General features: G+C 50.9%; 1 long non-coding RNA gene across 1 annotated transcript; it reads right to left on the reverse strand.

Annotated features, from left to right (window-relative positions):
• Positions 1–10,856: 10,856 nt before the first annotated feature.
• LOC138997419 (uncharacterized) lies at positions 10,857–14,118 on the reverse strand. Its single transcript, XR_011468931.1, has 3 exons — positions 13,980–14,118; positions 12,814–12,929; positions 10,857–11,032 (listed from the first exon to the last, which is right to left on the reverse strand). It is a non-coding gene; the product is annotated as an uncharacterized lncRNA (long non-coding RNA).
• Positions 14,119–25,707: the final 11,589 nt, after the last annotated feature.

Below are 25,707 nucleotides of genomic sequence, written 5' to 3' on the forward strand. Positions count from 1 at the left end.
CCCAGAAGCGGGGGCTGAGGTGAGATGATGGGGTCCATGCGGGTCAGTCCCCAGGGCCAGTGAGAGGGCGGAGATGGTGGGAGTGAGTCTGGAGGGAGGAGCAGAAGGCAGCAGAGAAACCGGGACTCAGAGCAAGCTAAGTTAGGTCAAGACAAGCACCCCTCACCCCTCCCATCACAGGCACCCCTGAGGGCGAGCACCCCTGAGGGCGGGGGCAGGCGCCAGGGCTCATGGCAGTGGGAGGGAGCCCCAGGGGCAGGGGCTGGAGACCTCCCCCATCCCCCGGGCTTTGTAAGCCACAGAGCAGGCTTGAGAAGGTCCCTCACACCCCCAGGTAGTGGAGGTTGAAGCAGACTCCATTTCCAACTTCAGCGCAGCCCAGGGCTGCCTCTCAGTGGGGCTGGGCCTGGGCTCTGCAGGCTGCTGCCTCCAAGACCACGCTGGGAGACTCAGGCCGCCCTCTCCCGGTGCCAGCCTAGAGCTGTCTCTGTCGTGGGCACTGGGTTCCGTCTGTGAACAGCACACACAAGTCCTTACCCTCCTCATGGCTGCAGTGGGGGCAGCCCATGGACAAGCTTCCCAAAGGAAAATAGAACGTTGGATGTGCGTTAGTCTCCTGGGGCTGCCATAAACCATGACCACGGACGGGGGGGATTACGACACTGAAACCCATCCTCTCCCGGCTCTGGCGGCCAGGCGTCTGAAATCGGGGTGTCAGAAGGCAGACTCCCTCTGGAGGCCCGAGGAGAGGATCCTTCCCACCTCACCCAGCCCGAGGCCCCCGGTGTTCCTGGGCTTGTGGCCACATCACTCCGGGCTCTGTCCCCTCCTGCCCAGGCCTTCCCTCCTTTCATGTCCCCTCCTGTCTCTTGGAGGGACACAGTCATTGGGTTTAGGGCCACCCAGGTAATCCAGGACCGTCTCACTTCCAGATCCTAACCCCACCACACCTGAAAGACCCTCCCCCCAAATAAGGCCTCACTCACAGGGTCTGGGGGTTAGAATGCGGACACACCTTTTGGGGGCCACCTTTCTGTGCCCCCCGCCCCAAGATGGTTATAGATCATGGGAAGTCTAATAAAGCAGAAGAGTGAGAGGAATGTCTGGGTGGGGAGAGGTGAGGAGAAGGGTCAGGGAGGCCCGAAGGGCCTGGAGGCACCAGCGGCACGACCTGGGTCTCCTGAAACAGCGAGGGTGAGGGTGCCGATCCTGAGGCCAAGATGACTTCTGGGGCTCCCCGCGGGGTGCAGCCTGCCCCTCGCCTCACGGCCAGGCTGTGGAGCTGCCCTGGCTGCTTTCACACTGTGGCTGGTTTTGATTCTCTGCCCTGTGTTTATTCGTTCAGATTGATTACCTCGAGTTATACAAGCTGAGCGGCTTCGGGCAGCGATCTGCATTTTACAACCTCCAGAAAGCTCACAGCGGCCTGGGCTGACAGGAGGAGGAACTCTTCTGAGGGGCGAGGGGCGCTGGCTGCATAATCGGGCGGCCCAGGGAGAAATGGAAATGCAGGCCCCTTGTGCGACAATTTCACATTTCAGGACAGCGACAGCCGGGCAGTGAGCCCAGGGAAGGCCTTCCGACAGGCCCCCGAGGGACACTGCAGGTGTGAGGACCTCGCTTTGAATGGCAACCCAGGCTGCTCCGGAGAATCACCCGGGACAATAAAAATCAATAACCCAATAGCCCTAGCCGGTTTGGCTCAATGGATAGAGCGTGGGCCTGCAGACCGAAGGGTCTGAGGTTCGATTCCGGTCAAGGGCACGTACCTCAGTTGCAGGCTCCTCCCCGGCCCCGGCCCCGGCCCTGGCCCGGGCGCATGCAGGAGACAACCAATCGATGTGTTTCTCTCACATGGATGTTTCTCTCTGTCTTTCCCTCTCTCTTCCACTCTCTCTAAAAATCAATGGAAAAATATCCTCGGGTGAGGATTAAAAACAAAAAAACCCACCACCACCACCAAACAGGGACTCTGATGCCCGGGTGCCGCTCCCACCGGGGAAGTCAGAGTGTCCAGGTGGCCCACACACCCGCGTGTTTCAGCTCCCTATATCTTCTCCTTTAAACAGAGGTGCTTGCTCCCACAGGCCCGCTACTCCTGAGCGAGCAGTGGGCTGAGGCGGTGTGGCCAGGGAGCATTCACCAGCTGGTCCGCATGCTGAGGCGAACTCGCCACACACCTCCGGGCCTCAAGTCCTCATCTGTGAAAAGGGAGGACAGAGGCTGGGAGCTGACAGAGGGAGTTAATTTGGGTGAAACTCTTCAGGGGCTTCCCAGCCCCTGGCAGACCTGCCAATATTAGCCTCCCTAACCATTGCGTTTAACCAGGCTCCCACCTCCACGCCCGGCGCTACCCATCCAGGGATTCTGCAAATACCTGCACATCAATGAGGCCCGGGCACAAGAGGGAATGAGGAAGGCAGAAGTCAGAGGCGTGCGGCATCCTGGGTCCTTCCCTGGCTCCTCCTTTGGGCTTTCTGCTCACAGCCTGGGTCAACCTGAACTTTTCCTCAGTCCAACAGCCGTCTCCCACCCTCACCCCATGCGGACACACACACTCCCGGGGCCCCAGCACACACAGGTGTTTACCTGCTTTGCCCTTCGCACTTCTCCTTTGGTGGTTCCTCCAATCCTGATCCTAAGACTCGTCTGATTTTGTTCAAACCCGGAGCACAGCACCGAAGGTGCATACCTGCTCTTCGTGCGGCAGGTAGTGGGGGCGGGGGGGGGGGGGGGGAGTCCGACACTGGGCGCCCACCGGGTTTCCATGGAGCCCATCATGCTGGGACCCAGGTGGGACACAGAGAAGTCAAAGATGTGGGTGGAGGCCATCCTGTGAGGAGTCGGCGATGCGATGTAGAGGAGGCACCTGGCCACGTGGTGCAGGGGAAGGAGCCCATGGCCCATGCAGTACAGAGGAGGGAGCGTGTGGTCCACTGCTGCCGGCGGGCAGTCCCGGAGGCGGGCTTTCCTGGCTGGGAATTGAAAGCCCTGACCCGCATTGTCCCGTAAGGTGGCCCCTAGCCACAGGGGGCGGGTGAGCACTTGAAACGCGGCTGGCCGAACTGAGATACGCTGTAAGGGTAAAATGCCCACTGTATTTTGATTAATTAGTATAAAAAAATGTAAAGATCTCAACAATGTTTGTTAATTATGGGATGATAGAACAGGTTAAAATATGTTAAAATTAATTCCATGCTTTTTAACTTCTTTTTTAATGTGGTTGCTAGAAGAATGTTACATTACTTACATGGCTTGAATTATATTTCTATCAGACAGAGCGGCCTGAACACCTCCCTTCCTCACATAGGCACAGTAATCCATGCTTCTCGGGGAGCATGTCTGCCTGCCTTGCTTCACTTGATCTCACGACTCTAAGGTGAAAGTTACTTCCATTCGCTTTAGAGGTGGAAACGGCCCCTGGGAGAGACGGCATCTCAGCAGGTTGGGAAGAGCGTGGTCTAGAGCCAGAGGTCTGCCCTTGGGCGGGGCATGTCCCGGCCTCCTCGGAGAGTCCCTGCCTGGCCTCCAGTTCCAGGATTTCATCCGCCCAAACCCGGCCCTACAAGGCCTTTCTCACTCAATCACGGCATTTATTCAGCCCTCGAAGGGCTGTACACAGAGCCCGGCAGGCCGAGGAGGGGCCGCATCCAGTCCCTCCTGGACGGCCATCATTCGGGGCGGGAGCTGCCCCGGGACACACGAGACCCAGCCTGGCTCAGATCCCCCACCTGCTGGCGTCCCTTTACACGTCAGAGCACATTCTGTTATTCTTTTCAGCCTTATATACGGTCTAACGGTACATTTTATATTCACAGCAACATCGTGTAGTGAAAAGGACATGGGCTTGGGGGTTCCCAAGTCGGATGCATGTCACGAGTCCCCACATGCTTTAGGTGGGACCTAACGGCCATCCTTTACCCAGCACCACCCTGGGCCCAGCACTGCACTCGGAGCAGCCCTGCGACGAGGGTTAGTGACCCCGTTTTCTAAAGGAGGAGACAGGCAGGAGGGGTGCAGAGATCATGGGGAAGTGCTGCCCATCACGGGTCTTACACGGAGCCGACTGGGGAACCAGGCAGGGAACCCTGGCCCCCCTCACCCCCCCGTCCGCATGGAGGTCATGCAGGTCAGAGCATCGCCTCTGGACGGATGCTGTTAAAATAAGGGAAACGGGAACTTCCCTGCACTGCTGGTGGGAACGTAAGAGGGCGCAGCAGCTGTGGAAACCACCTGGCAGCTCCCCAAAAAGTTAGACAGAGTCACCATGGGGCCTCGCAGTCCCACTGCTGGGTGCACCCCCAAAAGATTGAAAGCAGGCCCGTAGGCAGAATCTTGTACACGAATGCTCACAGCAGCCATATCCACAATCGCCAAAAGCTAGAAACAGCCCACATGTCCGTCAACAGATGAACGGATAAACAAACATGGTACATCCACACAGTGGAATGCTACTCAGCCATAAAAAGGAAGGTATGATACACGCTACAACATGGACGAACCTCAAAAAATGATGCTAAGTGAAAGAAGCCGGACACAAAGGATTACATATTGTATAATTCCATTGATATTGTTACCAGGAAATCCCCAGCTGGGCTCGGGCTGCCTGTCGCTGTGTCCAATAGCAAAGGCAGGGTTGAATCTTATCAGGCGTCTATCGAGAAGGCTAGCCAACCAAGGAGACAGGGCGCTTACAAGCATCAAATCCTGTCTTCCCAGCAAGGTGCTGGGAACAGGATTATTAAGGGGAAGAGGTTAGGGTGCTATGTGCAGCCCCAAGGGTCTGCAGACGTCGGCTATTGTAGTCATCAGGCGATGAGATGATGTTGATGAGATGATGTTTGACTCCTGGGGGGTTGGCCTGATCATGCTTATTGGTTCTGCTTGCTGGATTCACAGCTGAGTCACCTCCTCAATAGCTTAGCACAGGCCATGAAAAGGAAACTTAAGAAAAACTTAACCCCCTATTCACATATAAGAAACTTAAGCCCCTATTTACCTAATTATATGTGTTCTAAGATTTAAAATAATGATTATTTTTCAGATTAATTCAGGTGTCCTACCTACCAGATTATAAGCCCCCCCCCCCCCATCAATATGAAATATCTGGAATAGACAAATCCATAAATCTATGGAGACAGAGAGTAAATTAGTGGTTGCCAGCGGCTGGGGAAAAGGGAATAGGGAATGAGAATTAATGGGTTGGAGATTTCTTTTTGAGATATTTTGGAATTTGGTGGAAATGGTGACTGCACAACATTGTGAATGTACTAAATGCCGCTGACTGGTACATGATTGGTTCGTTTAATGGTATGTTTATTTCACCTTGACATTTAAAAAAAGGTCAAAGTAAGCCTTGGCGAGCAGAAAGCCAGACACCCTGGAATTGCAGGTTTTCTATGTGATCTGGAGCGGGAGGGCTCAGCACCGCCCACCAGACACTCTTGTGTTGTTTTGGGGGGTTTGTCGTTGTTGTTGTTTAATTTTTTTAGGGCAGGACCATGTCCCTTCTCAATGCCCCGTGTCACCTGAGTCCAGGAATACTGAGTAGCAGGCGGAGTGGCCAGGTGCTGGGGCTCTGGCTGGGACAAGCACCACCAGCTTCACAGTCATCCAACCTGCTAACGCCACAGCTGGCTAGTTCTCTGGGCCAGAGCAGGTCCTCCACTGGGACCACCTGCTCTCTGAAAGGAGTAGGCTCCTTATCACAACTCTCCTTCAAACACAGGGAGCGCGTTTGCCAGCCATTTTCCCTCCACAAGCTCATTAAATGTCTCTATGCCCTTTCCCAGGTCAGGCAGCCGAGACTGAGACCCGCCCAGAGCGGCGTCCCACCCCCACGCCGGAGCTCTCCACAGGGAGCGGGTGCTTCATAACAGGAGCACCAGGCTCTCGGATTCCGAACGCGGGGCGGTGGCTCTCCCGGGCCTCCCAGCGGATGGATCCAGGGCTTCGAGGCGAAGATGTCAAGACGTGAAGTCAGGCATTTCAGAACCAAATTGGTGACTCAAAGTCCTTGCTCCTTAAATTGGCAAATTAAATATTTTAAAAGGCAACTTTTACAAATGCTCTTATAAATGTGAAAGGATCACCCACAATGTAATTGTACAAATAAATCAATGAAAACAAAAGGATGGCACTGGGCTCTGGTGGCCCCCGACCCGATGCATCCCTGCTCCGGGGCCTGTGCTGGGAGGCACGAGCCACCCACCGACACGCTCTCTCTGCCGCACTCAGAGAGCAGGAAGAGAGAAGAAGTAATGCCTGGCTTATCCTGGAATATATTGACTCCCTGCCCCCTTCCTTGTAGAAATGAGCCACGAGGGCCTGACCCTGTGAAGGAGTCCCCTCCCCCCAAGTCCTGTGAGTCCTGGCAGGATCCAGGGCTGAGGGCCACTTGGTTCCCATTAGGCCCCCAAACAATGGAGGGTGTTACGCTGTTTATTATTTCAAGTCAGCAGAATGAGCAGCGGCCTCAGGCCTGGCACTTAAGGCCCATGCCACCTTCCCCACATCCAGCCTCCTTCAAGTGATGCAAACTGTTCCTACATCTCTTATTAGCGACGCTCTTAACCGCTGAAAGATCCCAGGCCACGAAGGGGCAGACAAAGCGCAGAGAGCTTGGAGAGCAGCAGCGGGGCTTCCAGAATGGTCAGCGGCACCGGTCGGGACGCAGAACGTGTTTCCCCGGGCACAGTGTAGGGTACACTGCTGTGGCCCCCTGGACACCATGGGCAGGACGCTGGACACGCCTTGCATTGCCTACTCCTTACCACACCCTGCAGGTGGGAGCACTCAACCCATTTCATAGATTTTCAAGGTCCCACAGTTCTGTGAGAAAGCGTATTTCATCCATCCACCCATTAAAAATACATATTAAAGCAGCGGTTCTCAACCTGTGGGTCGCACCCCCTGTGGGGGTCGAACGACCCTTTCACAGGGGTCGCCTAAGACCATCGGAAAACACATATATAATTACATATTGTTTTTGTGATTAATCACTATGCTTTAATTATGTTCAATTTGTAACAATGAAATTGGGGGTCACCACAACATGAGGAACTGTATTAAAGGGTCGCGGCATTAGGAAGGTTGAGAACCACTGATCTAAAGCCATAGACACCTCACCTTGTTCGAGGCACTGGGATACAGCAGTGAGCCCCGTGGACAAGAATGGTAGACACCATGGGAGGTGGAGAGCTCAGACCTTCGGATGCCAGGTAGTGCTGCGTAAAGGGAAGGAAGGGAGAGAGGTCAGCAGCGAAGGGGGGAGCAAGATGGCCTGAGCAGGCACTGTCCATGCTCCACTGAGCCCCTCAAATCCGCTTTGCCGTTTTGCTTGAGTAACATGGGTGGGTTGTACCAGTGACATTTCCTGGATGTGACATCACACTGTGTAAGATGCCACCACTGGGAGATATTGGGGGAGGGTACAGGGGTCTCTCCGCCTTAGTCCTCACCACGGCGAGTCTGCCACTCCGCCGGGGTCCTGCTTTGTCCCCAGGCCTGCTCCAGTGCGTTCTGTCTCAAGCCCCAAGGTGTATCACAGCAAAGGTGGTTTGGTATTTCCAGAAAGGGTTCTTCTCTTCCCTGAGAACAGACCCCAGCTTGTCACACTCTGCTCGCTCAGGGTGCAGGCGCTGGGCAGGATGAAGGAGGGCATCAGTGTCCCTGCCTGTGGAGGGTGGGGCTGGCGCATCTTTGGGACCATCCAGCTGTGGGCCTTGCTAGTCCCACTTTATGGGAGAGGAAACTGAGGCTCCGAATGGAAAAGTGACTCACAGGGAGCAGCAGAGCTGGGTGGGCTGCCACTCTGGCACTAAGAAATTCTTAGTAAAAGTTACATTTCCCAATTCAATGCCATCCTTTCTTCTCAGTACCGCTGACCTGTGGAGCCAGACCACCTGGGCTCGCGTCAGGGCTCCGGCACCTATTCTCCGTGTGCTTTAAGCAACCTATCTGCGCCTCACTTACCCCATCTGTGAAATGGGCACAAAAACCTACCCTATAGGGTCATTGCCACCGTGAAATGAATTAAGCATGGGAGGCCCCCTAGTGCTAGGTGTTCAGATACACTGTATATGTTAGCTCATTCATGAAGCTTGTGATGTACACGATATAGTGTGTCCATGGAACACCATCATTATTTAGAACAAATAACGGGGATGTGTATTTCCACTCATCCAGGAGATTGATTTTTTTCCAGGAGATTTAAAAATTCTCTGTTTTGTCTCAATACATTTTCTAAGAAAGAGGAAGCCACGTGCTGACACGAGGGAGCCTGTGGAAGTCACGTTCTCGGCTCAGAACCTGTTGTAGCTGGTCCTGTTCATTCCCTGGGTTTGGTCAGCGAGGCCCCAGTTTGGGGGGAGGGGGTGCACAAGTTTCCTTCAGACCCCACCAAGGAAGGACACAGCACAGACATGGGCATCTTGGGAATGGTTCCATGTTGAGATGTTTCTGCTTCACCAAATGCCCTCCCCAGAGGGCACTGCCCCGGTGCCTGGTGTGATGGGCATGATGCTTCTCCATCGATGCGGTGGCCCTGGACCAAGGCAAGCCCACCACCCAGACCGAGTCTTCAGAGTGTAAATCAAAAACCAACAAAACTCCAAAGTCTCTGGTTGGTCAAGTGGAAGTTCAAAAAGAGGTTGGGTGTGAAGTTTAGGCTCAGGACCGTGGTCTCAGTCCCTGACTGGGAGCTGGTGAAAATGACCGAAGGCGGGCCCCACACCCAGGCTAGCGTTTTCCAATCTGGGGCGATGCTGGGCGGGCCACAAGGGACAGCGGGGTTGAGAACCACTAGGAGGATGAGGCTTGGGTGGGGGCAGCAGGAGACAAGGTGTCTCTAGCAGATGGAGTCAGCCAAATGGTGAGGGGAGAGCAGTCCAGATCCGGCTGCCCCTGCAGCCTTCCCCTCCCCCGCCAGCCCCTCCCACAGCTTTTATTCTCCCCTTTCTTCCCACCCCGCCCACACCCCACTCTATCTTCTCTTCTCAGCTCCCACCTGGCTGCTAAGGGCACCACCCTCTTCTCTCTCTCCACAGGTTTCTAACCCTAACGCTTTCTTCTGTTCCCACCCAGTCGGTCCATCTGTCACCCCCTCTCCTAACCTTTCTAGTTTCTCTTCCCTGTGTCCCAGGCAGGCCACACCTCCAGTCCTACAGGTCGGCCTCCTTCCAGGCTTTGCTCTTGCACGCACGCTTTGATGCTCTTGAAGTGTAAGGTGTGCAGCCCCAGCCGGCAATGCTAACCAGGCTCCCTGGCTGCTCTTACTGGAGGATTAAAGCAGCGCTCGCTCGAAGCTATTAGAAAGCAGCCTGCGCCCCACCGGAGTTTCAGGGCGCACTTAGACACCCTCCTTCCCAAGGCATTTTCTGCTATACTCTTGCCTTCTGGGTGACAAGGGCCTGAAAAGGAATTGTTGGGCTGTGTGAGTCCTGCTGTGCTCCTCAATGTCCACCTCCAGGCCGCATGCACAGGGGTCAGAGGTGTCAGCTAGGAAGGGGCAGGGACACCTCCCCGGAGTAAGAGGTGACAGTGGAATGTGCCCCCATAGCTCTGGCCTAGGCCCTCCAGCCTGGGCCTCCAGGGGCCATCGCTCTGTATCCTCCTCTGCGCAGGGCGCCCCCACCTCTCCGCAGGCACATTTGCAGGATGCTTTCATTTATTGCCTGTGTTGTTGTCCAGAGTGACTTCACAGGAAAGATCAGGGTCTAAGCTAAAGAGCAAACTGCTCCTCGTCTATGTTGGGGGAAGGGAATCCTCCTGAGCGAGCGCCCCAGGGGAGATGAGTTTATGAAGGGCCTTGGCAGAATCTTGCTCAGAGAGAAGATGGGACTGAATTTCACGCAGTCAGCTTAGGTCTGCTGGTTGTGCATTCCTGTTGGGTCTGTGTCAAGTCATTTGACAAGAACTGTACAGTGAATGAAAATATCAACTTGTACTTTTTAAGCACCTTCCGATCACCCTGATAGGGGCTGTCTCCTCACAGGCCACTTTCATGGACGAGGGAGTCATACACTCCCCGAGCTCACACTCACAGGGCAGCCTGAGCCCTCTGGGGTCGGGCTGGTTCCGACACTGTGCTCCGTGTGTCAGGAGAGTTAATGAGCGAGGGGTGGCCGCTGAGAGCAGCAAAGAGTCTCTCATCACCGGGACGAGCCCCGCACACAGCCTCCTTTTTACAGGAGAAAAATGTGGCCCAGAAGTACAGTCTCGCAGAAAATGGAGCAGTGCCGGCTTCCCACCTCCCTCACTCCGAGGGAGCCGCAGCCCTGGGCTGGCTGCACGCGCGCGCGCCCAGGGGAAGCACAGGGACTCCTGAGCTGCGGCGAACATGGGGCAGGGCTGGGTTCTTGCGTTTTTTTTCTGTTGAATGCGGACATCTGGTGTCCTATAAATAAAATTGAAAACGTAAATATTGTAAAACCCATTAGAGAGTGGTTTTAGGTTTGGTGAGAGCACGGGTCAGCTGCTACCTCGCTGCACCGCGGTGGGAAAACATCACCCACACGCGGGTGTTCCCGGCTCCTAGCACGTCACCCATGTCCCCGAGGTGGCCTGGCTGCACTTTGTCTGACTGAGTAAACATTACAACATGGGTCAGTTGTCTCATGGTTATGATAGGGAGCTAACCGTTTTCCATAGCTACCTGCAGACCTGTCTGCTTTCGTTTTATACGTGGAAGAAGTAGTTTGTGAAGGGAGCAGTGTGTCACACTCTTTGTCCCAAGAATGCAAATTCCTGTGCTCGCCGATTCAGCCCCAAGACGTGCAGCCAGCCAGACTTCCCATGTCAGGTTAAAGGCTCTCCAAAAGGCATTTTCTGTTCGAGACATATTAAATAAGCTTTATTTAATAATGCTCAATTTGACTTATCCAATTTAAATATTTGCTCTGATCAGCAACCATCCGATCCTGGCTTCATCTCGGGCGGCAGGGTCGTTTCTCTGGGTTATTTTTCTTCGGTGCAAAGTGGGTCCTGGAGGCAGGGGACGGCTCTCGGGTTCTCCGCGTTTCTCCACGCCGAGCTGCGGGTGGAAGGAGAACCAAACACAGCGGCACTGAGGCCGCTTTTATATGTTTACATCGCGTGTCCTCACGTCTGTCTGGCTGAAGACAGGGGATGTCATTTAAAAGACGCCTTCGAGCCAGATAATTACAAAGAGAGTTTTTGGGGTTTTTGTTTTTTTTTGTTTTGTTTTTTTTAAGTAGGGCATCAGCATGTAAAGAAATTCCCACAATAGTGATCTTTTTGAGATGTATTCTGCCATCTGCTTTCCACCCTTTTTCAGGGGTTTTTATACACCGAATGGATGGTCATCATGCAGAGTCAGGATCTGAAGGCAGACGGAGGGGAACTGTTTTAATATTATAACCCAGTATGTCTTAAAAGGGGAGATGCAGCTTTAATTGCTACTAACTTTGAGGATGTTTCATATAGATCTTTTGGTTAACATTATGACTATTGTTATGTTTTTCACTAGCATGTATTAAAAAACAAACCTTTTTAATTTTATTTTAGGTTTTACCTTAGCATGCTGCCTTCAAAAATAGCCACCGTAAAGCCCATAGCCCCGGTCCCCTCTCTAGGTATCATAAAGCCATTCATAGTGACATAAACTTCTGTCAGCTTCACTCCTCGATACCAGCGCAGGGCCTGCCGGCAGTGGCGCGATGGGAGTACCTCAGCCCGTTATCTGAGCGACCTCTATAAAGGGACTCTGCCCCGAGACCGGGAGGGGGCTTTCCCGAGGAGAGGAGCGCTGAGTGCAGGCCAGCCGGGTTTATGGGCCCGGCGGGGGGAGGATGCCACCCCGAGCCGCCTGCAGCCTCCGAGGACTGAAGTGTTTACCACTGGGTGATTTACATCGTCCAGGTGTGCATTTGGGAAACATCCTGGCTCTGGGCTGACAGGCGATTGCCCTGGATTTGCAGACTTAGTCATTTTTCTGTTCAAAGAGACATTTTTTAAAAGCGTGCTGGCCCAGAGTGGCCCGTCTGCTGTGGTTTTCACACAGGAGGGCTGAGGAGCCTCTTAGCCCAATGCCCCAAGTGCTGCCCACATGGGGGGACGTCGCTGTCATCAAAACTGCGGCCGACTGTCCTCAACCTCTCTCTCCTCCAACTAACTTCTTCTGCCAGTTTGTCCTTCGGCCTTTGTGGCTGCGTCGTGGATGCTCGGCCAGCTTCCTGCTGCTGTTTCAGCACCTGGTGCTTTCCCAAGAGCCCCGCCAAGCAGATGCTTTTCTTACTCAGTCTTCTCGGGTACCCAAGGCCGAGTGTGAGAAGGGGCCTGGGTCCCCATGTTTGTGCCACCCGGGTCAGCCCTGCGGGGCGCCGCTGGGAGGGCGCTGCTTGGCGGAAGGAGCTCCTTCCACCACAGAACCACTTTCTGTTCTCTGTGCTCATGTGTCCCTGCAGGTGGTGGTGTCACTGCTTGTCACAGGGATCGCACAGGACGTGCCTGACACTGACGCTGGGGGAACCTTGTGCCATGCGAACGCCGAGTTAAAACATGTTTCCAGAAATCAAAATGGGGTTTCTGCTGGTCAAAAACCGTATTTTAAATTTTATCATACCCATCCCACTCTATTTAAAGGAGTTTGGACATTTATTACATATCCAGTTTTTACACTTGTGCTAATCTTTTCACCAACCCCTTCTGACAACTCTGATGAAAAAGAAAACACGACGTATTTTTGCCTCATGGAAATACACACGCACATACATTGGGAGCGGGAGGTGGGTGAGGATGCTTGTAGAGAAATTGAGAATGATTCTTTGTTTATGTTTTCATTTTCACAAATACCTTTTTTACCAAGCCAGAGAATACCGGGCTGATTTTAAGAAGTCATTTCAATGTAGCTGTTTCTCGCTCCTTGATGAAATGTCTCCAGAACCCATCATTCTGCCTCCTTACACGATCTGCAGACAGAAAACATTTGGTCAAACGCAGGCAGTAAACAGTAGGGGCCACCAGATCCAGGCTTAGCAAATGATCGAATTCCTTCTGCTTGGGCTTCGACAGGGGGGAAAAAAAAGTCTTTCAGCCAGTGATTGGAATACTAACAAATTCACTTAAAAGCGTTCAACTCCCCTCAGTTTGAGCTCCTTTCTCCCATTTTATAAATATGTAAACCTCCCCAACATAGAAAAATATATTGATTTGCCGCACTAAACAGAGAGACTGTTTAAAATTACCAGCCCTCGGGGGGAGGAAAATATTCCAGCAATAAAACCAAAACCTTTATTTCCAAACATCAGGTGATGGGGGGCTGCCTGGGAAAAGATTGTTCTCTGTCACCGCTCACAGCTTCATATCGAGAAGAACCAGGGAAAATACCACGCTGATCAAAAGGAAAAAAAGATCCGATATTTAAAGGAATACTTTTTGCCTTTGCTATAGACGCTTAACCGTGTGCCTTTGTGTATCTCTACCATGAATCTGAAGAAGGTGCCTGACCAGATGTCGTTTTGTGGACCAGACACATGAAAATACTTGGGAACATGGTCTACCGTAAAGGACTGCCTGTGAGTGTCGCCTTCTCAGCACCGAGCCGCTGGGGCGAAGTTTCACTGAACTGCCGAGTTCATTTATTTTCACCTCTGCTGGAACTGCCCCCAAAAGCAGGTGATGATTGAGAGATTTAAAAAAAAATTCTAAATCACAAGAGAGATAAAAATGCATGTCAGGCTATGAGGTCTGAACGTTAAAATGTAAGAGAGTTAGCCAGGGTCTGGTAAATGGCTAAGCAGATTAGTAGCCCTACTTTTTAACATATAAACATCTGAAACCCGTTTCCTGTTTAAGAAGAAGAAGAAAAAAAGTCTAGGTGGATGACCTCGGGCACTTTTTTTTGATTAACAAATGTGAATTGTACATCACGGTGGGAAAAAAAAAATGGCCCACGCTTGGTGGTCTTTCTACAGTCTGTATATGGGAGAGAGAGAAAAAAATACAAAAATAAACGATACCTTCTCACTTTCAGGGTGGGCAATGCCATTTCTACAGCGGCGTCCAGGGCTCTGGCAAATGTTAAGGCTGTCACCGCGGACAGAATCCCCACGGTCTGTGTGCCTCGCAGAGGCCGGAGGAAGGAAAACATTCCGGGCATTCCTGCCGCTGCTCCTATCTCCAGCCCAGGGCTCGGCCCCGCAGACCCGTGTCACCCGGGCCAGCGGCGCAGGACAGGGCAATTCTGAACCCGCACCTTCCCGGCCAGCCCTGCCGCCGTGGAAACCGGGCAGGGTTGCGGCTCACCCCGTGCACACGACATTGACGCTGAGCCTTCAGGAGGGAGCACCAGCTGCAGTGTGTTCAACTGAAAAGAGCTTAGTGGCTCTGACACATTCTGACAAGATACATTTTATAGGGTTTGTGCTACAATTTGATATTGGAAGTTGGGATTCCAATTTTATGTCCCGAACGATAACAATGGCAGCTGGGACCTTTAAGAAATGTGTGTATTCCTGCTATTTAACAGTTACATAATAAAAGCTATTTATGTCAAACACCTTATAAGGGCAAGATTTAGCCTGAATGTCAATATAACATATCATGCTTTTTTATATTCAGATAGGAGAAAACATCCATTATCGGTGCTACACATTATTTGGGGTTTGGGCTGTTAGTTATATGGGAGCTTGAAAAATCTAAAGTCAGCATCTCCTCACTATAATTTACAAATTCATTGAGCTGCTTTTTAAAAAATAAAAAATTCTGTTTAAAAAGATGCTGATGCATCATTTGTTTTTCCCGGGCCTTCTGATGAAAAGACATAAAGAGGAGCAGTTTTCCGTTGTTTGATTTTGGTAATTTCCAAGCAGGCGACAAAAGCACTCCCTGGCCTTTCTAAATGGGTGCGTCTTTTGTTTTCTGAAAGCAACTGTGGCCTGGAGAGGACCGGGCTGGCCACAACGGGGGTGATTCCGATGACCGGCGGGGCAGCGGCTCCGAGGAGACCTTTCCCGGGGAAGAAGAGTGACACCCCAGCTCAGCGTGGCGGCAACATTCAGGCGCAGACTCGCCTCCAGCTCTCCCGGGGACATCGCACCATGTTTTCGGAGGAGACCGCTTCTGCCAAGCAGACAGGATTCTTGCTGCTGCGGACACTTGGAAATGACCACGCGGCCCTGCCAGGCCGGCTTGTTAGAAAACCCCGGCTTCCTTCTTATCTTGTCTGCTCAGACAAAGAGCAGAACCTCACTGAGATGAGATGAGAACCCCAATTAGCAAAGCCAAGAGATTTCCATCCTTCCCACACCCGCTCCGTGGGTTCAGTTCCCCTCTCGCTTTCCTTTGACTCATCGGGAGAGTGTGACCTCGGGTTAATGAGAAAAGCCCAGTTGGGTGGTGGCAGAAATGTCACCCTGACTCTCCATGCCCCCACCCTTCTCCCAGCCCTCCATGGTGGGACGGGACACAGAGGACAAGGGACCAGCACAAACGCCGCTGCCCCTCAGGCGCTGTTGGAGCCAGCTGACACCAACTTAAACTTGGCTAAATGCGAGTTTAAATTCCTTTGTTCCTAAGAACGTAACAGCTCCTAAGCAAATATGATCTTAAAAAATAATTTATTAGGCCTCTCCCTTCTCTTCTTTGTCAGAAAGTTGCTTCCGTCTAAACGGATGGCTAATTCCTTTTCTTTTATAACAAGTGGCCGCCAAATTTCATGTAGCTTTTTTTACCAGCACATACCAGCATTTATAAAGGCAACCCCTCTTCTGGTTGATTGCCACTGTTGCACGTTGAATTTTATGCTGGTTACGCGATTATTGTCAGAAAGAGTAGTGCTCCGGGGGAGGACTGGAAAGTGAGTGAACCTGAAGACAGTGGGCATTTGAAAGGAAAATAAGCCGGTCACAGGTCTCTCAGATGCCTGAGATCTGAAACAGCAGCTTTCTCTGCCTCACCCCCCATCCTCTTAATGACCCTAGCACTGACTGTCATTGCTCACACTTAACACCAGGAAATGTAGGCAAAGGAAAACCAGCTCATTTTACAGAGAGATGACCGGTGAGGCTCGGCTACACCTACTAATCATCGGATTAGTAACAGCTCGCTTTCATGGAGGCATTGCCAGGTGCCAGGAGCTTTGTGCAACTCCATCGGTTTACAGGAAAAGCTAATCTGGCCCCTACAGCAGCCCCAGAGGTAGGCATCCTTATTGCCGTCATTTTTTAAAATATATTTTTACTTGATTTTTAGAGAGGAAGGGAGAGGGATAGAGAGATAGAAACATTGAGGAGAGAGGAACATCATCGATCGGCTGCCTCCTGCTCGCACTCCTACTGGAGATCAAGCCTGCACCCCAGGCACGTGCCCTGACCGGGAATCGAACCGGCTACCTCTTGGTTCCTGGGGCACCGATCAACCTCTGAGCTACACCAACTGGGCATTGCCATCATTTTATAGATGAGGAAACTGAGGTAAAGAGAGGTCAGTCAATCACTGAAGTCCAGATAGCTGGAAAGCGACCAAGTGACAGGAGCCACAGTCAGGCCATCTGCTGGCAGAGGCCAGATTGTAGCCTCTGAGCCGTGATATCAGGTGTTCCATGTCAGTGGTTACAGCCCAAGTCACGCTGCCCAAGGTTAAACCCTAGCCCAGTGATGGCGAAACTTTTGAGCTCAGCGTGTCAGCATTTTGAAAAACCCTAACTTAACTCTGGTGCCGTGTCACATATAGACATTTTTTATCTTTGCAACCATAGTAAAACAAAGATTTATATTTTTGATATTTATTTTATATATTTAAATGCCACTTAACAAAGAAAAATCAACCAAAAAAATGAGTTTGCGTGTCACCTCTGGCACGCGTGTCATAGGTTCGCCATCACTGCCCTAGCCCAGCCCCTGGGCCAGTTACTTCACCATCCTGAGCCTCAGCTTGCTCACCTGTAAAGTGGGGACAGTAATGTTCCCCACCTCGTGGAGTTGTTTCAGGATTGCATAAACAGAGCATGAAAGGCACATGTCACATTTTAAGTGTGAGATCTGGGACCTCAGCCCACACTTACCAAAGCCCACCCTCCTCTCACGTGAGCGGGTCACAGACTGCAGGTCTTGCTCCACAACCCATCTTGGAACGTTGGCTGTGTTCTCAGACACCGGGATCATAAAGCTATCGGGAGCACACAGCAGCAAGGACTCGGCCAATCTGAGTGGCGTCTGCCCCACGAAAGCCCTGGCTGGCAGCAGATGCCCTGGGTGGCCACGGGGAGGTGCACACAGGACGCCATGCCCCAGCCCTTGAGGGAGGGAAGGTCTGGAGGCCCCGGGGCTAGCCATGGGAGTGGCATTTGTCATCAGACCCCACAGGCTTGCAGGCCACCCACCAGCCACCCTGGCTGCCCCCTGGTTTCTGTTGCATCTATTTGGACAGCAACCTCCCCTCCCCCAGAGAGCCCTCCTTCTCCACTCTCTTCAAAGTCCACCCCTTGCCCTTCAAACACGTGTTTATGTCGCACAAAAAGGCCCAGGAACAATAAACAGCCCTGCATCCCGAGGCTGGCTCCGCTCGAGGCCTTGGGGGCTTTCTGACCTCCACCACCTGCCCTGCCATGGAGGCCGCTGGGGGCTCGGGTGTCCCACAGACCCAGTTCCAACACGGCTTGTGCCTCCTGGGAGCTGTGTTTACTCAGGCAAGTAGCTCCCTCTGGATCCCAGCTTCCCTGACCATAAAACAGCAGCCAAGATGGGCAAAGTGCTGGTGTGCAATAAATACCAATTCCTGTATTGCTATTTAACTCAGACTATAAGATGAAAATACCTGAATGTGTAGAGAGCAATCACTCATTTTCCAAAAGGGATGTGGCCATGTCACAAGAGGGGCTGGACCAATGGGGAGCCCAGGTGCAGTGGTGTGGCGAGGAGGCAGACACACGGGGAAACTGTGTCTGTTTGATTTGTGGCCACTTCTGGGCTGTGTGACCCTGGGCATCTTGCTCAACATTTCTGGGTCTGTCTCCCATCTGCAAATAACGATCTGTAAGTTTTCTTCCTACCTTCCTCCTTTAATTATCAAATAAAATCTTCCACCGCTGAAAAACACCTCAACACAAATACGCTGCTCTCCACAGCACCAGGATTTTCTTAAAGCACCCCATCCCCCTTGCACAGTTAAAATGATGCGGTCACTTTGCAAATATAAAATCCTTGACACCCAGGTGGTGTTGCTCAGTGGCTGAGTGTGGACCTATGAACCAGGAGGTCATGGTTCCATTCCCAGTCAGGGCACATGCCCAGTAGGGGGCGTGCAGGAGGCAGCCGATGAATGAATCTCTCTTATCATTGATGTTTCTATCTCTCCCTCTCCCTTCCTCTCTGAAATCAAAAATATATATATTTTTTTAAAAATCCTTGAAAAATAGAGTGGTAAGATTGGGGGTGCTTATTTTTCTTTTCTGTACTATACCTTTGATTAATGTCTTGTATCTTTTTTTCCTGACTTTTCTATGAATTTCTTTTTAGATACACATAGGTGTAATAATAGATGTGGCTGTATGCTCCATACAGCTTCACGCCTCCCTGCGTGCACCCTGAAGTGTGTGGACAACACTCTAACGGGGAGCCACACTCCTTCCGATTGTTGCCCACTTCCATTATCTCGCGTTTATATTATGCGTTTATCTCTGTAACAGGAACATTTTACCCATAAAGCTTCTTACCATATTTTGCTTCATTTATTTGGGTTAGAGTCACAGTAATAAAACAGAGTCAAAGGCTATACGATGACCCTGATACATTTTAATGGCACTCAAGGAACCCCTTCAAGGGGACAGGAAGCAGCTACACCCCACGGCCCCCCATCGGTCTAAGTCTTTGCCTCTAAATTGAAAGAACCCGCTGAACTCGGACTGCACTTTGTGGGGAAGACATTTTTTTTAATTGTCACAAGTTCTTTGGGGGGAGAACAGTTTTATGGATGAGATCGGTATTAAGGGGATGATTTACAGACTATGGAGAAAACATTTCTGCTAATGAAGGATGTATCTAAAAAATTAGAGTAAAAGAAAATACATAAATTGCCACACCAATGTGAGAAGAGACCCCCCCCCGAACCACAACATCTCTCAAAACCCACACCCGTAAGTGGTGAGCAGTGGGTGGGGCCAAACCGCACACTGTCCAGGCTGCAGGCACCTGGAGTCAGCTCGTCCAGGGCCTTTCTGCGCAGCATGTGAGCTCCTGGGGGCCTGGCTAACGTGCAGGGTCATGTTGGGCAGGTCTGGCCGGGCTGAGGTTGTCCATCATTAGCCAGCACAGCGGCATGAGGAGTCTCTGGTCCAGGAACCACTCAGAGTGGCTGGGGCTCAGAGCAGCACCATCACTGATTTCACTGGCTGGTGGGCGTGGCTTTCCAAGCTCCTTGATTCGGAGCAAGTGTTCTCGACTTGGACTACACTTTAGAATCACCAAGGGAGATTTTTAAAAACCCCAGTGCCTAGGCTGCCCCAGACTAATTACATCAGAATCTATGGGGGTGGGGCCCAGGCACCAGGATGTTTTCAAAGCTCCCAGGTACTCCAGTGTGAGTTGGTGTGGAAAACAGCCCATTTAGATACTTCATCGGGGCAGAAAGCTCAATTAGTGATGTCTGCCAGGGGGTAGGCGTGGTGGGTGGTGTACCATGAATTTGCCTTCACTGAGGTTTGCAGAAGGTGAGGGACTTACTGAGATCTCCATGGTGGAAGAGTCAGGATTAGGAACTAGGTCTTCAGACTGTTACCTGCAGACTCCATTTTTTATTCAAGACTGACACACTCAGGTAGAGACACCATCTTAAATACACTCTTCAGTTCAAATTTTTCAAGCTCCTATTGCACATTTAACCAAGAACTGTTGGGCAGGGGTCTGACACTGACCTTCTGGCTCAGTAAGTGGGGGATGGGGGCCAGGCTGGGTGAGGAATTGAGCCATGAGAAATTGAGCAATAATCGGAAATGGGGTGCATTCAGGTGAGCCCCACTCTTTGGGATCCTGGAAGTTCATAAGGAAGGGTTCAGATGGTGGTAGATCGCCCGAAGGGCAGCATTAACAGATCCCAGCAAATCATGGCATCCAAATCAAGAACAGGATCAGGAAAATTTGACATTTTTCCAAATGCATTGAGGGTAGAAGTCAGAATAGAGGCCATATCTGGGGAGACTATAGACTGAGGAAGGGCAGGACGAATGGGGAGCCTTTGGGTCCTGGGAAGAGTCTCTCTCTACCTGGGGTGTAGAGATATGTAAAACTCATTTCAACGTATACATTTAAGGTTTGTGCACCATATATACTTCCCTGGATGTAAGTTAAACTTCAAGAAAAAAGTTAAAATCCAGAAAGAGAAATCTATATAACAAGAAAGATGGCCATTAGAAACCCAGAAACAGAAAGAACATTCACAGATGAGGAAGAAAATGTCAAACAACCCAATGGAGGGGGAAACAGAAACATATAACAAAGAAATAAGAAAAAAATGAAAGAGGCAATTAATGAAAGATGAACCAATAAGTAAATCACATTAAATATGCTTACTGTAAAACATAATTATAAGCCTTAGCTCTTTGCTGGATTTCCTTACATTTTTTTTCATGGTTTAGTATTGCTTTTATGTTGAATTTTATATGCATGTGGGGACAGCACCATAATCTTTTTAGGGTTTGTGTTAATCTGCTCTGGGCTGGGAGAAATATCCAGATTGACCAGGTGGTACTTAAGGACGCAGAGGGAATATTCTTCTAAGGACACTAGCTCTCAGAGGTCTTAAGCAAGGAGACTATAAAGCAGCTGCGGATGGATTAAATCAGAGCCCTAAACAAGGCTCACAAAGCTGTAACCAAAATAAAATCAATACTAAACTATAATCCTGAAATTACATTGAAGTTCTCTTTTCTTCCATATATCAAATTCACTTTTTAAAATAAAAAACACTCATTTTGGAGGAGAGAACCCAGGAATGGGCCTGGTTTTTCCAGGTGAGGCAGGCACAGGTTGCAGGGGGAGTGGAGCACAGCGATGATGGGGACGCTGGTTTTGGAGGAGTGAGGGGCTCTGACGTGTTAGCTCCACAAGCCAGACACTCTGGAGGGCGCGTCTTAATCTAAAACAGATTTAGAGTAAAAGCGAGAAGGTAGGTGTACGAAGGTATGATTCTAGGAACTGTCCCTGCAGAAGCAGGACAGCCTGGAGCGCAGAGGGCCTGGGCCTGGGGTTCCTCGGAGAGCGGCAAGGGTGGTCCCGTGCTCTCACCCACACCCTGCAAAGCCTCTTTTGACCCTGCCTGTTGTCGCTGAAGTGTTTCTCCTGGGAAACACGTCTTCCTTTCATTCACAGTGAATTGTGATTTATAAAATGTCCCCCTCCCCAATAGGGACGAGAGGCAGGGACAGAAATTCACACCAAGGTGTAAATGACTCCCTGCAGGCCCCTTCCCAGGCGGACTGATGAAGAGCTTTGGGAACCTGAAGGGGAGCAGGGAGGGGGAGAGGGAGGACCCTCCAAGGCAGAGAGAGTGGGTCCACGCCACATCACTGCCCACTCTGAATGTACAATCCTTAAAACAAGCAGAAAATACACTCTGGGTCAGTGTTTCTTCTCAGAATTATCACAGATGATGCCAGTGAATTTATGCACCATTATAACTCCTGAGTCCCTATTAGCTGGGTGCGGAGGGGGTGTCAGAAGACTGTGTGTGGCTCCGAAGTCCACTGGGATCAAAAGATGGGCACAAACATTAACATAGGTCCCGTGAAGGCTGGGCTGTGAGCTCAGAGCTGAGGGGCACAGCCTGAAAGTGGAGGCACCCTCCTCCGGACAGGACTCACTCCTGAGTCACCAGATCAGCGTGAATGAGCATCGCTGCAATTAGCTGTGGGCGCAGCAGCCTCGCCAGCAGCCCGGGACTCCTTACACATGCTCTTTCCTCTCCCCATCGCCCTTCTCTCGTGAGGGGATGCTGGCGGCTGCTGAGAATGTCCCTTCCGATTCTGCATTTGGGAAATAACCATAGAACTGGTTTGGGGCCCACTGTGCCCCCTTTGGGACAGACCTGAACTAAAACTCCATTGATCCGATGACCTCTAAGCCCCTACTCAGCTGATGGCCACAGTGACATTTGGGGTCTCCTGGAATTAATGTCAGTTCAGAGTCAGTGTCCAAGAATTCTACAGTTTGGATGGCTGTCTCTCTCCCAATGCAGTCATCCTGGCCAATGGCTGCTCTTCCCCCCAACGCTTGCCCCCTCTGAGCCTCCTCACATGGCAGCCAGAGTGGTCTTTCACTCTATAAGTAGCCAAACGTCATCTTCTTGTACAATCTTTCATAGAGTGGCTGCATCATATATCGTTCGAACCTGGACATTCTGAGAGTAGAGGGGTATTAGTAATTACATTGGAACAACAGCCACAACTTGAGACAAGCAAACTGGAACATGTGGCCACACGTCACCCCTGGGATGCAGCCTGGAATCACCCATGTGACTTATAGGCTCCAAGTGCTGGGTCTTGGCCCCACGGTGGTCTTCTCCCATCTCCACAGCCAGCCAGGCCAGTCTCCCTCATCTCGCCCTGACTCTGAGCCTCTGCACGTGCAGGTTCCCCCTCTGATTCCTGAGCCTGTGAGTAGCCAGGACTGCTCCACCGTGCTGTCCTCTTCCTGTGTGTGACCCTCATCATCTCTGCTGAGGGCAGGGACAGCACTGTCCTCCCCATGGACCTTCACGAGCAGCCCAGGAGCTGGCACATAGTAGGCAATCAAAAACACTTGTTGAATGAACGGTGACTTCACAGCTCCTCCTACAAGAGAAAAGGTAGTAAAGTAGCTATAAATCCACTGGCAGCTTCAGCTGGTTTCAGGAAACAAGTGTAGTTCAACGACACTTTCTGACACTAACATTTTCTGACTTTGAAGCTAGCTATTCAGTAGAGAAGAATGAAAAGTCTAGAATAATGTGCACCACTAACCGATTTTCCCACCACGAGCAGGCTGGACTCTTCCCGTTCAAGTATATGACCAGCTCCTGAGACAAGTATGCAGAGGGAAAGACAGTCAGGGGCGGGGGGCTCTAAGGAAATAGAAGTAGACAGGGCTGCCATAACCTGCATAGAGAGCCTTTGTGAGAATTATGAAGGCGGTGCCGGCACTGGGCAGACCCAGCCCTGCCCCAGGTGAACAGCTGGCGGAGTTGCCCATGGATGCCAGCCCCCTTGCCTACACCAGCCCCACCTGCCCCTTAGCCAAGCCGGCACAGCTGCTCACACAGCCCGGGAACGTGGGAACAGAGAGCATCAGGACCGATAGAGCCCTTGCTCAGAGTTAGGGTTCCGCACAGAGCCCCCTTCTCCCCTCCCCTCTCCTGAACCCCGGTTTTGGCCTTTGAGGAACCAAACCATGGTGGTGCTCCACAGACGACTGCGCACAAGGCCATTTCTTCATTAGAAAGGCGGAGCAGCAGCTTCTCCTCACCGCCCTGGTCATACCAGTGTTATTTCCTTTTATTATAAATAGGAATTTCAGTCAAAGGGGTGCAGCCCAATACCCCTCGGCTGCTTTGTACTTTAATCAGGGCTTTCCTGCTGAAAATGTTTATCTTCCAGCAAAGAGGTGCTAATTTTATCTTGCAAAAGTGGGTATCTGCTTACGTCCCTTCTACCTTCGAGAAAGATAACCAAAAGCGCATTATGTCATCTAAATACAGCATCCTTGGAGATCAAAAGGCATAATGTACACATCTGCCAAAGTTGATGGAGCGGCCATTGGCGGGCTCTTCCGCCCCGGGTGCGTGTGCTTCATTGATAGACACACTTGGCCATTTCTATGAAAGAGACTCCCAAACGCTCTGTTTGTGCCAGTTGATTTCAGTGATATTGGGAGGTTTTGAAATGAGAATCCAAAATAGACCTGCCCTTCTCACCCCTCTGTGTAAGCTCTCACCACAGGAAATGGCACAAGTTCAAATTTTTGCAATGGAAGCAACGTGGGACTAGATAAGAAGTATGTCCCTTACAGTGACATTTTAATGTTTAAAGTATAGTCAAAATGATCCATCGCCCAAGTCCACCTGAATGTTGTCTTTTGAGTCCAGTCTCACTTCTAGTTCTAGTTCAATGTTTTTCACTTTCTTGGCTCCCATTCTATTATAAGAGTACATGTTCCAATACAGCATGTGTGCACTCGTATGCACATGTGTGTACGCAAATAAATATTTGAAATAAATGTTCCCCAAACTAGATGCAATCTTACAACATGCATTGCACTCCGATATGCTCTGTCTGTGCCAGTCTAGCAGAACATCTTGTCCTTTGCTTCTCGGCATGGGGCCCCTGGACCAGCAGCCCCGGCAGCATCATGCAGCCTCTCGGGCCCCGCCCAGGCCTGAACAGTGACAATCTACATGTCAACAAGCTCCCTGAGCAGTGCGATGACGCACATTCAATTTGAGAAGCACTGAGCTCGTCTGTTTCTTTTGTTTCTATATTTTATATTTCAGGTGCAACTCCCTAAATGGACCCGTCACTCACCTGTGCTTCATAACCCAGGGTTTGCCAAACCCTCGTTTGGACATGGAGCCAGGACTCTTAGGGCTTCAAGTGGCTCTGCTGTGAGAAGAAACAGATGTGCACCTACCGCTCTGCCCTTGGGGCACACCTGCCCCAGACACCCTCCAACACTCTGGACCGGGGAGGGAATGTCCCGAGCCGCTCTCCTCCAACCACCCTCCAACACCCCCATAGGTCCCCAGCGTGCTGAGAAAGATGGTTTCCCAGGCAATGCCGTTATACAAGCTTTGTCACAAACTAGGATTTAAGCACCCATGCTCTGTGGAGTTTGCAAAGAGCCCTAAAGATTAGGAGGAGCAGCGTGAGCGGTGGCCTGATGCCCTGTGACCTCATGAAGGTCTTCCCTCTCCCTGGTGACCTCCCCTCAGTGCCCTAGAGTCAGGACAGTCTCTGGGCAGAGGCTGCTTATGGGCGACACGATATTGAATGAGAGAAGGAAGTACCAGATATCATGGGAAAAGGCTGGCTCTTCCCTCCCAGAATCAGAGTTGAGAATAAAATTAAAATGCCTAGAACATCTTCAGATACCCTGGCAAGCAGGGTAGTCATTTCCCTCAGCTCAGGACAGATTTATGAGGATGAAATGGAATTAGAAATGTACGTAGCAGTGGAAAGAACATGCTGCAAAAAAATACCACCTCACGTTTTCACCTTTTTAAATTTTTCAAAAACAATTTCTACTTTGGAAAATGAACAAAAGTACAAAGAAACCACAAAAACCACCTATATTCTCTTTATGGAGCGAAAACTGCTTACCACTTTGCTCAGTGCCCTTTAAGACCTTTTTCTATGATTTATGCACATAGACAGTTGTATGCATATAACTGTTTCCGCCTTGTGTTGTTCCTAACATAAATAGCATAACACTGATCACGTTCGGAACCTCTCTTGTTCTCCCAACAGTGTCTGAGATCTTTCCATGTCCACAGCACTTATCAACCTTACTTTTAAACCAATACTCATTTCTCAACGTGGAGATACCAGAGTTTGCTTTACCATTACCATATTGATAGTCATTTCGTTTACTTCCTGTGTCTTCACTATAATAAATATTTGCAGTGAACATCCTCAGATCCACCTCTCTGCGCACAGTGGGTATTTCTTCCCCCAAACTGGTTTCTAAACTGCAATGTCTGTGTTATAGGGCTCATGGGTTTTCA

The sequence above is a fragment of the Myotis yumanensis genome, unplaced genomic scaffold, assembly GCF_028538775.1.
Source record: "Myotis yumanensis isolate MYYU_CA2020_CCGP unplaced genomic scaffold, mMyoYum1.0.hap1 SCAF_18, whole genome shotgun sequence".
Classification (NCBI taxonomy): domain Eukaryota; kingdom Metazoa; phylum Chordata; class Mammalia; order Chiroptera; family Vespertilionidae; genus Myotis; species Myotis yumanensis.